The following is a 17,182-nucleotide window of genomic DNA, read 5'->3' on the forward strand; positions in this document are numbered from 1 at the left end:
TGAAGCACCAAGACCATAAAGTAATGGGGGTTGTGCAAGTTCCCACATCAGTAAAACTCTCTGTTTCAGCTCAAACAGTAGCAGGAACTGTCTTTGTGGCCACTTTTTCCTAGATTATGAAGTCTCTGAATTTGTACTTGTGGGACTGCCTTAACTTATTACTGATTGCATTTCAGTCACTGTTTTTCTATGGGTCAGGACTCAGTCTCTCATGTGAACAGCATGAAAGCAGACTAAGCATTTTAGGCAAAAAGAGGTACACATGCACAGCTTGCTCTGTGAGAAAGATCCAGCCTCCAAATTCTGACAATTAACTTCAGAGGACCCAGAATTTCACCTGCAGTATTTGCTGACTGATCGAGCAGTCGTGTAGCACTTCGTTGAATGAGAACTTCTGCTTCTCTATACCTTTGGCACAATTTTATACAACATGTTTTAATGTTTTTTTTTTTGTTTTCTTTCCCCATTTCATTTCCTCTTTAAATTCCAAGACAACTGCCTGTGTGCAAGGGTAGCAGCTGTTTTATTCCTGGAATTAGCACTCAGTTACCGGACAAACACTGGGTTTTCTGCAGGAAACTTGGCTTTCCTGATTTGTTGCAGTTTTCCTTAGGCTGAAGCTAATATGTGCTTAGAGCCAGAACTGACGTTTGGGGTTTTGTCTATGGAAAGAAAGAGCTCACTGCTTGTCAGCAGCAATGTGTGTCCTTTCAGAAACAGAAATATTTTCACTTTTCAATTTCAGCAAGACATTCTGGCAGCCTTATGAATCCAAACCTTTGGCAGAATCGTGCAGGCAGTGAGACTTCACTGAAAATGTGAAAAGCAAGGGGGATCACAGCTCAGCGCTTCACGAAGGGCGCCGGAGTCCTTCCTGCACAGCGCCCGGTGTCCACAGAGCCGCTGCCACAAAGGCAGTGCAGAAAAGGGCTCAGACTGCAGCACCTTGTTTTCGTGGTGAACAGTTCCTCACAGCACAACTGGTACAGTTCTGTAGTGGCCTGCAGAACTGCAACACTTTGTACTTCAACGTGCATAAAGAGCAAAATCCATTCTGGAAGTCAGGGATTTGTGTTTTGGACAAACTACAATGCTATGGGGAGTGCACCGTACATGTACCTCCTCTGTGACAGCTGACAGCTCGCCAGGAAAAGATTAAAGTCACCAGTTTCCACGCATGGGGATGTTTCTTAGTTAGCCAAAGAGCTGCTTCCGAGGGCTGGAGGAAAGCGGCATTGTGCTTGCATTGCCACAAGCCTTTGGAAATAGAACAAATGCTGTGACAAAGCTTATTTTTTGCCTCCAGTAAGCTCAGTTAAGTCCAAACATGCGCAAAATAAGTGTTGGTCCAGTACTGAGTGAAGCTTCTAAAAATGTGAAGTTTTCCTATCCCTGGCTATATCTATCCTCAGCTTTGCTCTAGTGACCACTCTGTGGAATGAGGGGACAGAATCACGCCACTGCTGAAAGGTGCCATAGAGACTCTCAGCCTCCATACAAAAAAGTCAGTGCCATTTTCTGAATGGAAAGGTGCATTGCTTAAGGTAAAATTTCACCTCCTCATTTTCAGTTCAGGCACCCCAGCCTCATGCCACCTCAGGTCACCTCCTAGGAAAGGCAGGTAATGTCCTCTGGTCAGGTCAGACTCCTCTCCTCCCCTCGCCTGGCTGCTCACCTGCCTCTCTCCTTCCCTTGCCTCTCCTCCATGTCTACGTGCAGGCTTTGGCTGGCCTTCAAGCCTACACTGCTCTTGCAGACGTGAGCCTGCAGCACTTACTCATCACTAGTATCTGCACAAGCCTGCTCAGGAAAGGTTACTCACACAATTAAGGGCCCAGCTACCCTGCAAGCATAACTGTGCCTTTGCAGCTGATTTTCAATCCCCTCACCTGACCTTGTCACCACAACACTGAGGAGCTACAATCCCTTCACCTTCCCCTACGCTTACCATGTTTTTAACTTTGCAGCCATGACAGAGGGCAAAGCACAGCCATCTTCCCACACCACTACTTTAACTGTCAAAAAACTGGCCACGCCAGTGTTAGCAGCCTGCTCTTCCCTTACCAAAGAACCTTCAAGCCTCCCCATGAAGGTTAGCTCTCCTCAGGTCTCACCAGATTGTCACCATCTCTGGTGAAGTTAATGTCCTCCACCAGCCACCCCAGACACCCTCACCCTGGATGCCAGACACCCAGGGGAGCAGATCCCACTCCGCCACAGGTCCTGGGACTGGGACAATGTTCATGATGGGTCAAGCTGGGTGGGTAGCTAGGTGGCAGCTGAGGCCAGGGAACACATGCAGCACACGTGTTGAGACATCCCTGTGGATGTGAGCATGGATGGGAACATGGAGGAGAGAAGTGCCTTCAGGGAGCAGAGGAATGCTTGCTGGGCTAAGCCACCACACAAAGAGGTGGAAGGGATGCACGACAGCAAGCCACGCTGGATGCCACCATCATCTACACTGTAAGGGCTTGCTGTGCCAGACAGTGAGGAATACCTGAGCAGGTATCACCCAAAGACGATATACAAGTAGTTGACACAGCCAGTAGCAAAGCAACAAGTATTTGTGTCACTGCACACACACTTTTAGGGCTGACAATGGCCCCGAGAGCTGGAGAACTACAAGTCACAGGTGAAAATGGGGAGAAGAGGAAGGAAGAAAGCAAGAGTGGAGCCTCAGTGTCTGCTCCTGCTCCATCCTGGAGCTACCAAAGACTGCCTTCTCCTTTGCGAGGTGAGGGCACAAGGCCGGACCTGCCAAGCACAAGTGTCTGCAAATTGGGTGTCCAGACAAAAATGGCAATAGGTTTGGTTTTGGTCTTGAGTTTTTCAAAAAAACCCACTGAGTGAGCACGTTTTTGATGAAGCATTTTTGTGTTGGTTTTCTGCTTGTTTTTTAATATGACCTGGGTTCTCTTTTCCTTCCATTTATGAACCTTCAGCATACTTTACTTTCTCTAGGTTTTCTCTGGGCGGGGAAAAAAAAAGGCTGGAAACATTCCTTTTCATTTAAAAGGAAGCTGAGACTCCTTGACAATGGGATGACTCCAGCAGCTGGGCTTTTAAGGACACTGGAAATTACAAGACTCGTGATAAAGTCATAGGAGTTGGCAAGGCTGTATTTCCCCTGAACAATTATGATTTATTCGCCTGTGGGTATCGCTGTGTTGAAACACCTCTAAAGTTCCTGCTATGTCATTGAATTTGCATGCATTTCTTTTTGGTTCCTTCCTTCTCCAGCCCTTGCCAGAGAGCAGACATTCCTGAAAATCAACTAACCACACTCCCATAACTTTACAGCCTGAAGACCTTGAAGCAAATGAGCCTTGAAGAGTAATTGTAGCATTACAGGCACCAAATGATGCTGAATTATGCAGCGCTTAGCGGACGCTGCTTAGTGGATTAATTTGGGGAAAAACTTTGGATAACATGAGAAAAAAAATCACTTCTCCAAATGATACAGCAATGGCTGTATCTTAAACTCTCACTCTTTTCAACTCTATCGGCAAAAAAAATCAGGACTCCTCCTGTCCAGCTCTGGGGCTGGACTGGAGGAGTCCCATTTTTAACAGTTAAACCTGCGCTGGGTAAGGACCTCTCCTTTTAGAGAACATTTCAACCCACCAAATTTATACATCCCCCTCTGGAGCATCTGCATTGCTTTAGGAGGTGCTCAGAGTGACTACACACCAAATCCAGTCACTTCAGGTAAGAAGCATCAGCCAGGATGAACCAGGTCTTAAAGGCAGATGTTTCCATTCTGGTGGCTCAGATGCTGTGGGATCCATGGACCTTAATCAAGATGCATCTTCCTAGCATGATAAATTAACTCCTAGAATTCTCTCTGCAAGAGTTTGTTTGTTTAAAAATGATTTAGAAAACATCCCAGTAGCATTATCACTAACCAAGCCAAAAGAAAAGCAGCAGCAATAGAAATAATGAAGCAAATGTGATGGATACGTGTTCAGTGATGTCTGGTGATGTATATTCATTGCAGGGGGGTTGGGCTAGATGACTGTTAAAGGTCCCTTCCCATCCAAACCATTCTATGATTCTATGTTTGCTAATCATTGACCATCTCTATGTGTTTACGTGCAGGGTATTTCTGCACGGTCTATGAAAGGGGTTCATTATTATTATTATTATTTCCATTCTTCACATGTAGAAATCAAGCTGAAATTAAGCATTAGTTAAGAAATTGATGTAGAAAATAAGCAGCTTGCTCAAGATCACACAGGAAATGGGTGAGGACTGAGGGATGGGAAGTAGGTATTCCCCTGACTGGACTGTCACATGGTAGTGGCTTCCTACCAACACCTTAGCATTGCATAGGACCTGGAAAACACAAGGCTGCTGTAATGTTTGGAGGTCCTCATCCCTAAAACGTTGATATTTTTCATGGACAAGAACTTAAGAGAAGGTGGGAAGGGAATGGAGGAAAGTCTATTTAAGCCCTCACCTCTGCTTCATGGGTACTGGTTAGCAGTGAGAGTGATGGACAGGGCAGTGGGAAGAGCAGGAGCTTTGATGACCAAGAAATCCCCATGCAGCAAGTATGTGCAGTGCCTGGCATTCCTGGCGGGTGAAGATGGGCAGCACGTGGCTCAGGTGGACAGCATGAGGGACCATGCTGTGGCACCATGAGAGAGAATAACTCTGCCACTCACAGAGCATCGCTTCACCCCAGAGTATAGACCCCAGGCATGCCCAAAATGGGGGAACTGCATGCTAGATTTCTCAGTGCTTACCCACCACATGATGCCATGTCCTTCATCCTCCTTCCTGATATTCCCATGCAGGCAGGCCAGCCTGGAAAATAGCAAGAGCCACGAGTTACCCCAGCACGGGACAAAGCAAGAGTTTGAGGGAGGATGAGGAGGAGGGAGGGATAAGTAGGTGACACTCTAATTAAGGAATGCATGATAATGCCTTGCGCCAGCAGCCAGGCTGCAGGCATTTGCTGCAGGCATTTCCTGACCGCTGGATGCTGCCAGCCTTGCCACCTCTGAGGTCGCCTTCCTGCAGCTTTTAGACGCTGGCCACGGCCCTGCCGGGCTGATGGAGACGTGTCCAAGTCCACCGTCCCGCTTGCGTGCGTGCGGGGAGGTGGAAGCGGAGGCTTTAGGTTACCTTTTGGCTTGCCACTCATTGTTGGGTGTTTAAACACAGGTGTCTGCTGCTGTTGACACTGAGTGATAAGTGGAGACATTTTTTCCATCGGAAAGAATCTCAAGAATTTCCCTGTTCTCTTTTTATTCTTTTTTTCCTTTCTGCCTCGCTGTAAGGAGACTGTTACCGCGGGGTGCAGGGCAGCTGGCATGAGGCGGAGGGGGGACGGCGATATTTAAAAATTAGATCCCCCCTCCCCTCCTTTCTCACAAGTGCAGTCGCTCCAGCCCCAAGCTTCAAATGCTCCTTTAAATTGAAGTCTTCCTCCCTTTCCACACCCCCAGCCACCTCTAACAGCTGGTCCTTAATGCTCTATTCCCTGTCTTGTAAACTGGTTCCCCAAAACAGCAGCCAGCAGCCACCTCCAGGGATTAATTATCCCTCGAGAAGCAGGAGGAGCTGTGGCTCCCTTGGTGTTGCCTGTATCACTGAGGCTGAATTTGCACCGTTGCATCTAGGCTCACAATTTAAGCCTCCTCTTGACCCCTTCAAAGAGAAGAGCAAAATGCTCAGAGCTTGGGCTGCTGGCTGGAATAAAAGTGTTCAGATGTGAAATATAAAAGCAATGCTTTCCCAAAAGGGAAAAAGTAAGCACGAGCTGGGAGAGGGGCCCCCTTCTCTCCCTCCTTGCCCATCTCGTGACACTGACCTGCCACCATAAAACAACCCAGGGTGCCATCACCAGAAAGCTCCTATTATTTATTTTTTTATGCTTAACTGTGTCTCAGCTCTATGTTTCAGGTCATTTCTTGTGTCATTCAAGCTAGTTAGATTTTATTCCCCAAAAGAAACCAGGACTGCCTTGCTCTGGTACAGTCTGGTGAGCCAGAGGAAGACCTGGTGATCCCACAGAATCACAGAATCACAGAATGGTAGGGGTTGGAAGGGACCTCTGTGGGTCATCTAGTCCAACTCTCCTGCCAAAGCAGGGTCACCTACAGGAGGCTCTAGAGGACCTTGTCCAGGCGGGTCTTGAATATCTCCAGAGAAGGAGACTCCACAACCTCCCTGGGCAACCTGTTCCAGTGCTCCGTCACCCTCAGAGGGAAGAAGTTCTTCCTCACGTTCAGACAGAACTTCCTATGCTTCAGTTTGTGCCCGTTGCCCCTTGTCCTGTCACTGGGCACTACTGAAAAGAGCTTGGCCCCATCCTCCTGACACCCACCCTTTAGATATTTGTAAGTATATATTAGGTCCCCTCTCAGCCTTCTCTTCTTCAGGCTGAACAAGCCCAGCTCCCTCAGCCTCTCCTCGTAGGAGAGATGTTCCAGTCCCCTCACCATCCTTGTAGCCCTCCGCTGGACTCTCTCCAGTAGCTCCTCATCTTTCTTGAACTGGGGAGCCCAGAACTGGACAGAGTACTCCCCCGACACATGCTCACGCACCTTCCCAGCACTGTGTACCACAGGGAAAACCTTGTCTTGCAACGAGCTAGCTGAACATCCGCACATACACGTGTGCTCCTACGCGTATGTGCACTTCCCTGCATGCACAGTCGCTGCCGGGTGATGCTGTCCCCTCCACCCCTTGCTTTCCTAGGACTTTGTTGGAAAGCACAAGTGCAGCCAAGGCACCTCCAGCCCTCCTGCTGGTACCCATGCCTGAGCGTGTCTCTCCCTCTTGGAGTGACAGTGGCCACTGATAAGCAGACACCATCTCTGCCATAGCATGGAAAATATGAACACTCTAAAAAAAAAAAACCCTGGCAAGGTGGAAAGCCAGGCCCAGGGGGACTAAGCCAAACACGCTGGGACACTAGCTTACCTAACATGTTCGATGGGCCTTGGCCAGCACACAAGTGACTAATTGCCTGTTTCTTCAGCTCACCGCAGCAATTAGCGGCTCAGGCCGTCAGCCGCCCTCTGTCCTGGAACCTGGGGAGGCACGGGGTCCCCGTCACTGTGTTTCCTGGGAGTCTGGGCCAGCAGAAAGCCATTCCATCCAACAGGCGTTATTTTCATGGGAGGCTATGTTATAAAAAACCTCAAAGCCTCACTGTAATGCAGTGTCGGCTTCTCTTGACCCATCTGCTTGTGGGCTGGGGAAATTTTGGTGGCAGTGGAGCAGGCGGGGTTGACATCTTTGCTGCAGACACTGCCAGCTCTGCTGGAAAGGATACAAACCTGGGATCCAAAACTGCCCTTTTTCCTCCCAGATGGACGCACCTCCCCTTGCCCCCAGCCTGCTGCGTGGGGCTGCACATCCTCGCCTGTGGGGAGCCCGGGAGCTGCCCTGCTCATCCCTCCCGTCTCAAGGGAGGGGAGTGATAGGAGTTGCGAAGGAAAAGGTGAACAGGCATGTTTTAATCAAAAGGATGAAGAGGCCAAACTGCTGATGAAACATTACCGCTTCAAGGTGGAAAAAAATAGATAACGATGTTAGTCACCACGCAGTGAATGAACTACAGCCTCCTCAGCCTGCGGAGACTATAAGGAGCCTTCCTTCCTCCTCCTCCTCCTTCTCTTCCTCCTCCTCCTCCTTCCCATCCTCCTGCCTTTGCTCCTGCCTGTTTATGATATGGCTTATGACAAAACAATTTATTAAAGGAATTACACAACTAAGCTCCTAACCCTTTCCGCGCTGGATTTTTCCAAAGTCTTATGCTTACTGGGTAATTGTGCTGGAGACACCAGCTACCTGTCACAAGCCCTGTTGTGTGGTTGCTTTTTTAATGAGGCCCCAGCTCCTTAATTGCTCGCATGCTTTGTTGGGAAAGCTCAGTCACATGGGTGCAAAGGTAATCCAGGAAAAGTACTATCAGCGTGCCCAATTATGGGGGCTGGCACTGCCTTTGGTATTGAACTCTGTCCACAGCCTCGGGACCAGCATCCCGGGAGGTGACTCGGCGAAAGGGCATCTTTGCATCTCTCAGTGCAGACTGGTGCTGGCTCTCCAGCTCCTGGTCCTCCTGCCCTGTGGGAAACTTGGCTCATAGCAGACCCCAGATGCTTGTTGCCTGGGATTGTCCAGGAAGCCCAGGTGATGGCCAAGGAGGTATGCAGGAGCCCGTGCGTAGGTACCTACCGCCTTCTGAGACATCTTTGGGTGCCTGAGGCACTTGCCCAGGGCTGGCAGATACCATCCAGGGCCTACGAGAGAAGTAACCTCTTGCAGAGGTGGCCGTACCTCTGACATGAGCCACCCAGATGCACTGGGACGTGGGCCAGACCTCCCTGGGTCCACCACCCCTCGCCGAGGCAGAGGAACGTGCTCACTGTCAGCAGCAACCAGCTGTGCCCCGACTTGCATGATTGCCTTAATTCAGTCCGGGAAGTTTGGATGCTGATGCTCCAGCTCAGCCTGGACCAGCGGTTGGTTTCAATGCACCACTTCCACTGCCAGCAAGGGGCTGGCACACACACAGAGCAAAAGTCTTATCTGTGTCAGAGCAACTCCCGAGGGACCAAGCACCATGGCAGGTTTCGAGCCAGGCACCGTACCGACACAGGGTAGAAGGCACATCGCGTGCGAGTGTGTGCTCGCATGAAGCACACATGCGTGAAGCAGCTGGGTGGGTGAGATGTGCTCCTGCGTGTGCTGTGCCATGCATCAGAAAATCATTACCTACTATTTCAGTTTGCTTGTTTCAGACTTTGTTCTAGTTGCTGTAAAGCAAATAAAATCACCTACCAAAAAAACCCCCAACAAAAACTAAACAAAAAAACCAGCCAAAAAACCCCCTCTCTAACTGCAGCCCACCGGGTCATCTCACCCAGCTTCAAATCTTCTGGTAAACAGCACGCATAATGACAGCCACCAGGCTTCTTCCAAGCGTCTCCTCACATTTCTAATATGTAACGCAGCATATGAAATCTATATCTCTGTATAATTAGGAGTGCTCAGAGCAGTGACTCAGACATTCCAGTGCGCTTTCTTCTCGTCATCGGTGTGCGAAATGTAACTTTACTCATTTTTTCCAATGACTTTGGACTTTAAAAACAGTAATTAGCAAAGTCAGCTTGTTATCAGCTCCGTCGGTAACCTGTCCTCCCGGCAGTCCTCCACTGCGTTTTGGTCACAGGCAAAGCTTTGGCAGTCATTTCCCAAGGCTTGCTTTTGTCCGGGGGATTGAGGCAGCCAAGTGAGGAAAAGAGGTCCTAAACTTGCAAGTCCTTCCACACATCTTTGTTTTAAGCACTTGAACGCTGAAGTAGCTCCAGACTGGGTCTTTATATAGTGTGGTAAATAGTAGGCAAGACATGAAATAAAACTTGAGAGGCATCATTTTCTCACTTCTCTTTCTAGTTACAGCTAGGCGGGCTTTGACAGACACAAAGTGAAAATACTGTCCCTGCTAACGATACTTCTACCATGCTTTTACGGTGGCTTTCATCTGCTCAGCTCACAAAGCGGTTTACGACCTGTACATCACCACGTACCGCTGCATCTGCAGCCAGATGAAGGGCAAATAGCAACGTGTTACTTACCACCACTCATGGCTGTGCAGCCTACAAACCATTTCAAATGGTGTCACAGAGCCTGTGTTTCGTGAGGGGAGAGGGGAAGCTGCTGTTTCCTCTAGCACACTGGTGGTCCGCTTATTTTCTTCCCTGGTGGGACAGACTGGTTGCAAGACCACAACAACAGGGGTGGAAAGACCAGCATCCCCTTGAAATCTGTGGGAAGAGTCCAGTCCAGCCAACCTGCGCGGGTGAGCCGCTGCTGACAGTATTGGGACTGGCATGTGCTGGAGCAGAAAAATGCTCCACAGAAACACTTGAGTCTGCAGCATATTAGTATGAAAAATTAGAGTGGAAAGAACAAGTTTTCCTGAACAATTCAGGTGATTCCTGGTAAGCAGATTGTGCTTGTCTGCCATTTGTTATGGTGAAGCTCCAGTGCACACAAAAAGATACCAAGACCCTCCTACAGCCAGAGGTTTCTCTGGGAGGGAAACCACACATGTGGGAGCGAGGGCGCAAACACGATGAGGCACTCCAGCTGTGCTGGAGCCAAAAGTTGGTCAGCATATTTAACCTTCTTGGTCTAACTGCTCTCCTCAGCTCAAGCAAGATGAGACTCATGAAGTTCAAGGATTTGTGAACCTCTCTAGCTAACTTTGGGTTCAGACAGTTCAGAAAATGAGTTTACAACCCCTTTTTTTAACAATTTGAAGTAATTTCCCCCCCAAGGGCGACTGATGCCATTTAAATGACTTTTTCCAGGCTAAAGGGAGCCCTGTGCTATATGGCCACACTTCTGGAAAGCTCTCACCTACATCAGGCAGCATCTCCAGCGCACGTCTGATTTTCAGCATGACCCAAGTCGATGGGATGTCCATGGGCTGGGCAGTTGTGAGTGGGAATGAACACGTCCCTGAACTGGACCTGGCTGGGAGGCAGAGGATGGCTCTGCCTTCCTTCCTCCCCTCCTCCCTCAAGTTAAGACAGCACAAGAGGCGTGCAGGTGGCACAAGCTGCACGTGCTTTGCCCCTGAAACTTCTCCTTCCACCTCGACGGTCTTCACTGCACACTCTTGCCATGTTTTCCTCATTCCTCCCATTCACCACTGGTTTTTTTTTCACTTGGTTGTGTCACTGTATGTCACCGACGCCCTCCCAGTTTGGGGTTTTTTGATGGCAGTCGAAGAATGTGAATCTTACAGCGGAACCAGTCCACTGTGCTCATGCAGAATGGCTGGCCATGGATGTATAGACCTTTTTATGCCAAACAAGTGGGAGGTATTGACACGTGAAGGTGCAAACTCAACAAAGCAAAAGCACAAAAGAAACTAGGGGTGAGGTTAAGCTCATCTAGCTTCAGTTACCCAAGAGTCAGTCATGAAAACTACATGGTTATCTACATTTTCTTGCTAGTGAGAGCCGGAGGACCTCCAAGAAGTCATTCTTTCCAGATAGACTGTTCAAATGAATCACCTTTTGGAGGTGTTCACCTCCTTCCATGGAGTACTGGAGGAGACTAAACAATTATCTCAGGCTAGACACCGAAGTTTTAATTAAGAGAGTGGCAGTTCAGCGTGATTAGGCCAGTGCCAGTGTGGGAAGGTAGCATCACAGGATCTGCAACTGGGAGCTTTTTGCTGGCTCCCTGGGTGAAACTCAGTCAAATAAACCATCTCTCCCAACAGCAGTGGCGCTGGAGATTTCTTCTGAGCCAGTGTTCTCCAAACTGACTGCTGTTTCATCACACCAGGAACCTCCCCTGTAGACAAATGTCTAAGGTTTGTTGGAAGAGAAAGGTATGGAGAGTCACTGATGGCAAGTCCCTATAAAGCACCAAATACTCACTGAGTTAAGGTAATGGAGTTGTACTCCATGCAAACTGTGGCCAAACATATTTTATGAAGGTCAGTAATAATTACAGAGATTTAGCTGCTCAGATTAAGCAGGGCAGAGATAGAAAGAGGCCCTGGAGAAACATCTTTGGCTGCTATCGGGATAAAATAGAAAGGATGCTGCGTGGAGAGGAGCCCACGGGCAGGATGAGGTCTCTGAAACACACTGCAGTAAGCACCTACCACGCAGTTCAGAAGGGCCCTGGAACAGGCCAGGACAGCCCATGTATCTGTCTGGGAGCACCGGAGGGGTGCGCGGTGGCATGCAGCAGAGCTCTCGTCTGCCCCATACAAACACCCACAGGCTCCCCCCTCTACTGCACACAGGCACCCACAGCAGACCCAGCCAGCAACTGGCATCCGAGCCCTGGGGATTTTGGCAAATCCCATTTGAGCTCAGCTGAAGGTCCCATGGGTAGACAGGTCATGAGATTGAACACTACAAAGTGGCTTTGTCCTCAGGCGCAGGGGATAATAACCCCAGCACGGATCAGCTGAGCCTGGTGGAGACTGACAAGCTCGTGCAAAGCCTCCACTCAGTTCCATCATCAGACCAAGTTTACGCATGAGACCCTGCTCTAAAGCCCCTTCTCCCTCCCCCTCTTGCAAGGGTATCCCAGATCCCATCAGCTGGAGCATTACCACATGTCAGAATGCGCCAGCTACTTCAAAGGCTGTGTGGAAGGTAAAGCAAGCTGCAGTGCTGGAGCAGGGGAGGACGGGGGGCTGAGAGGCAAATCCCACATGCACATACATGCACACTCATGCACACACATGCACAGCCCTCTCAGCACACCCAAGGCCGTTTGCAAGGCTGCATGGCAAGCAGCTCCAAATTTGCAGCTTGCTCGGCCACCCAGCTTCAACCAGATGACCTCCAACCCATGGGGTGCAAGGGTGTTGTGACCCCAGCCACCAGACGGGCGCCATTTTAACCAGGGGAAATCCCGCCATCGCTCTCGTTGAAGCAGGGGTCAGTCTGCACCCCCGCAGGCAGCACCCAAAGCAGATGACAGCCACAGCGCTGGCAACAACCACAGTGGAAAAGAGTTGTCAAACAGCGCTCAGGAAGGCTTGCGCTTGACAAATATTTGTTGAGCTGACTGTAACCCGCCCAGCTCATGCTCCTGAACGCAGAGATCCTGTGAGGAACAGTTTAAAACCCCTGTAATACAGCCGCACTCTCTTCCTGCCCCGGCACAGCTGGAGCAAGTCATCTCCTCACCCCAGCTGAGCTGTCCCCAGCATGGAGCATAGCTGGAGCGGTCTGTTACGCGGTGGTGACCACTCTGGGATTTTATTCCCATGTGGTTTGTATTGATCCTCACCTTTTCAGGCCAGAGCCAAAGGCCATCGGCCAATGCAACCCAGGAGGAGCCAGGGAGCTGCCTCGCTGCAGCTGGCTGAGGCACTGGCTGCTGCTCTGCAGCTTGCAGCAGAGCTGTAGGCTGTGTGCATGTGGCTCCCAGCAGGTATGGCCGGGCACTGTGCGCACCAGTGTGCAGCTGTGAAGGTACCAGGGCTGGGGGGATCTTTTGGAAAGAGGTGCTTAGTGGCAGGACATGCTCTGGAACCGAGGGAGCAGGAAATACCTGGGCTCCTGAGCTGGCTGAGGGCAGAATAAAGAAGGAAGTATTGAAAATAAAAGCAAAGCTGCTGTGACATTTTCATGCTTGGCTTCTGACATCCTCTGCCTCTCGTACACTTGACTTCCTTGCTTATTTTTATCAGATGAAGTTGATGGTCGCTGCTACGGTAACCCTGTGTGGTTACAGCTCTGGCAGTGAGCAAGTGCTCAATGCATGTTTCCTTTGCGGCTTCCCTCCCTGCTCCGTCTTCCCACCCCTCAGGGCTCTCAAAATAGTGTGTTTGAGTTTGTTATGTCTTAGCTGTGAATGCTGCCTGTTGCGATGGGCAAAGTTTCACCCTTTCAGGCTCTGCTTGCTTGGCCCACCGGCCACTGTTGTCTTCTCCTTCTTCTTGGTCTACCTTTGCCGTCTTTGGTGGCTGAAGTACAGGTCTCTGACCCCAAGTATGGGGCTGTCTTTTTTTGTTTTAGTGTGGAAAAAAGCACAAAACAACTCTCTCAGGGCTGATAACTTGGGCTGAGGGAAAAAGCTCGTCACTGACAGGATAAAGTCTGATTTAAAACAACAAGAACAAGAACAACAAAATTTTTCTTGCCTGGAGCCCACTTCTTCCCCTTCTAGAGTCATCATGGGGAAGGTGGGACCAGAAGACAAAGGCTGGTGCTCTGCTCTACACCGTGGAGACCAGTTCATCTCCTGGGCTTCCTACACCGTGGAGATCAGTTCATGTCCCGGGCTTCCCATCTGCCCCAAGCAGTGCTGCCCCATGTCTCCTGGGGTGGTACTAGAGCCTCATCAGTGGATTTACCAGTGCTTCAGTCCCACCAAAGTAATTTCTGTTGATAAGAGTTCCACTAGCAAGGGTTATGGCTCGTACTTGAAGAAAATTTCATGCTCTCAAGCTCTTCCCCTGCTGGTCTGTCTCCAGTTCTGGCAGCCAAACTGCACTGGGGTATTACAAGCAGCTACCCCAGGCTTTCAGCTCATGCTGTGGCTGTCAGCACAGCATGACAAAGCCGAGCCCCACTCGCCCCTTTCTCCATGTGAATTTCCACTGAGTGAATGTTAGGAGTTGTGGAGGGGTGCGGGCGCCCCGGGGTACGTCCTGGCTGCAGATGCAGCCCTTCAGGCATGAAGCTACAGGGCCACAAAGGAGCTCCAGCAGCTCAGCCCCCTGCTATCGCATGTTACAACCCCATCCCCATCCTCCTCCCCTTCCTGCCCCTAGCTAGCAGCCACCCACGGTGCCCTTCCTTGCTTTGCAGTGACTCTCATTTTCTCCAGCTCTGCTCATCACCACATTCACCCATGGTGCTACCACCAGTCCTAGGCGTTTCCCGGGCAAAGCTCACGCTGTTCACAGGTTTCTCTGAACTCAGTTCCTCCCTAGGTGTTGGGCCTGAAACCTCTTCCCTCCTCCTCCTAAAAACAGTGTTCACAAGCTTTCATTTTTGCTGTGATCAGTTTGAGCTTACTTCAGCAGAGCTGCTCTCCAGCCGGGCTTGCACAGCTCTTGCTGAAGCTGGATGATAGCTGTAGCTGTAGAAAAGAGACACCTTTTTAACCAGAGAGGCTGAAAAGCCGATGCTGCTGTGCTATCAGCACAGCTGGCCTCTGGCAGGGCCCGGGCAGAGCTGCGGCTCAAGGGATGCCCCACACCTTCACAGGCAGCCCTTCTGCCGCGGGGAGCCCCAGCACATTTCACCCCTGCCCAAACGTTCCCAGGCAAAGAAACCCTAAATGGGTCACGGCGGTACCCACTCGCCCCTACCCTGTAATCCCAGCTTTCTACCAGAAGACCCTGAAACACAGCAAGCAATGACCTTGCAGCAGGATGGGTGGACACACGCTCTCACCATGCTCCTGGAAGCACAGATGCATTTACACAGATGACGCCGACTGCAGGGGCATCAGACGGGTGCATAATCAAACTCTGCGATGCTTCTCTCGGATCCAGGCCCACCTCTTTATTTTCCAAAAACTGTTCCTCTTCTGCCCCAACATAAGCAAAAAGGCATCATTTGAACCATGAAATGCCCAGAACTTTTCTCCTCAAGCAAGGATTTATGGATAGTAATTTCTCTTGTTTATACAGAGATGCTGGCTGCCCAGTATTGCTTTTGGAAAGCTCGCAGCACATGCATTACAGGCTGTTGCTCCTCACATCCCTTGTTTTCCTCCAGATGACTAGGGGATTTTGTTTTGGTTTTTATTGTACTTCAAGGCATCACAAAGCAGGGTAACATCACAGGGATGAAACTCCATGTCCTCAGCTGCTAGGAAGTTCCTACAGGATCTAAAGTGTGAAGGAGGCAGCCCAGGTTATCCTGACCCAGCAGCTGGAAGGCAATGCTGTTCTGTTGCTTGCAATGCTAAGGAGGAGTGTGGCTACAGCAGAGCAGGACTTTGACATGCAGTAAGGGGGCTCATGCCCAGGCGGCTGCTCCTCATGTGCAGTACTGATGGTGAATTACCTTTGCACTCCTGTAGAGCAACAATTTTGCCTGGCTACACTCAAGCATAGAAAAAGCCAGATGCCGAAAGTCCATCTGCTCAGTGTGTTTCAGGTGACTATGTGCTTTGGTGAAGCTGAACAGAAGTGGATACACACCAAAAACAACAAACCAAGTATTTGGGAGAGTGAACACAGGCTGAACTAAGCGGAGCAACAGTGCACAGGTTGCTGTGTCATCAGTTGCAACCACAGGGCAAAGCTTTGAGGAAGACAAATGCCTGAAGTTTAAATGAGAACCAGAAGAAACACTGCTCTGTGTACAAAGAAAGTTCCTTCTGCTACTCATTAAGTTCTTGGGATGACACAGGGTCACCCATCCAGCTGCAAACCCATTTTCATTTGGTGATACAAGCTCCAGTTTGACCATACCAGCTAGAGGCAAGGACCAGGGAAGAGTCCCCATTGCACCACCACTCCCCTGCCAACACCATTCCAGACCAATCCAAAACAGTCCCCCAAGCAGAGTGAGCCCCACTCAGAGGCCAGCCCTTCTGGTCTGGTCCAAAAATAGCATGATGCGTAAGGAACCAAAATGCATGGCTTCATTCTGACATGAGCCTGAAAAACCTGTTCATGGGAAGCACATGGACGTAGCAGACAAATTCAATTCATTTGCAGTTTCCCTAACCAGCACTGTATTTTAATCATAAATGTTCCAGGGCCAGCCTAAACATCTCCCATCATTTCAGACTGGCACTTCATCTTGGAAGTGCTGCAGCTTCTTCTAGAAGGAACACAACTCCGTGCTCAAGCAGGGGAAGAAAGCACCTTGGCTAGGGGCTGACCAAAGAATAAGGGAGGCAAGCCTCAACATTGCATTTATGTTTCTGCAGCATACAGCATCCGTGAGGGCTGAGCACATTACATTTCATCTTTGAACTGTGGGGCTCATGTTGAGCATTACCCTCATCTGGGGGTCATTAGCTGGTGTATTTAAACCAACCTCATGTAAACATAACACTCTAGCCTCAGCCCAGCTTGTTTGCACAGGTAAGATTAGAGTCTCTTACATGCCAAATCACAGGAACTTCTCTCCATGTATCTGAAAGATAGGGGTACTCCAGTGCATTTGCTTCTTACCACATTATTTTAGTGGAAAATTTAATCCCATTAAGCACACAATTTGATTTACTGAATCCTGGCATAGTCAAATTTCTATACAAACACTGCCTTGGTACCAAACAAGTTCAGAATCACACTCAGAAACAGCATCTCCCCCTCTGACCTGCGAGCTGTAGCACACAGCCATTGGTGTGTGGCAAGGCACAACTGGCTACCTAAGAAGAGCTGACCTCTAGACCCAAAACAGCCAAAGCAGGCAACCCCAGGTAGCTTGGCTGAGACCCTAACAGCACAAAGCACGGCAAGACCTGTCTTCACACTTGCTACTCAGGGCATGGTGAGCACTGAGAACATGCACAGGTACTGCATTTGTACTAAGAGCAACTAAGAACAGCCTCCGCTCGCCATGACTTCATGCTCTGTAACTTTAGGTAATGGGTTAGAAATAGATTACAGATAAGTAATTATAGATATAAATACAGATTTTTTCAGGCCCACATAAGTTGGAGCACCTTTCAGGCTGTAGCCTTTGACACAGCAATAAGCAAC

This window comes from Opisthocomus hoazin, chromosome 2, assembly GCF_030867145.1.
Source record: "Opisthocomus hoazin isolate bOpiHoa1 chromosome 2, bOpiHoa1.hap1, whole genome shotgun sequence".
Lineage (NCBI taxonomy): Eukaryota > Metazoa > Chordata > Aves > Opisthocomiformes > Opisthocomidae > Opisthocomus > Opisthocomus hoazin.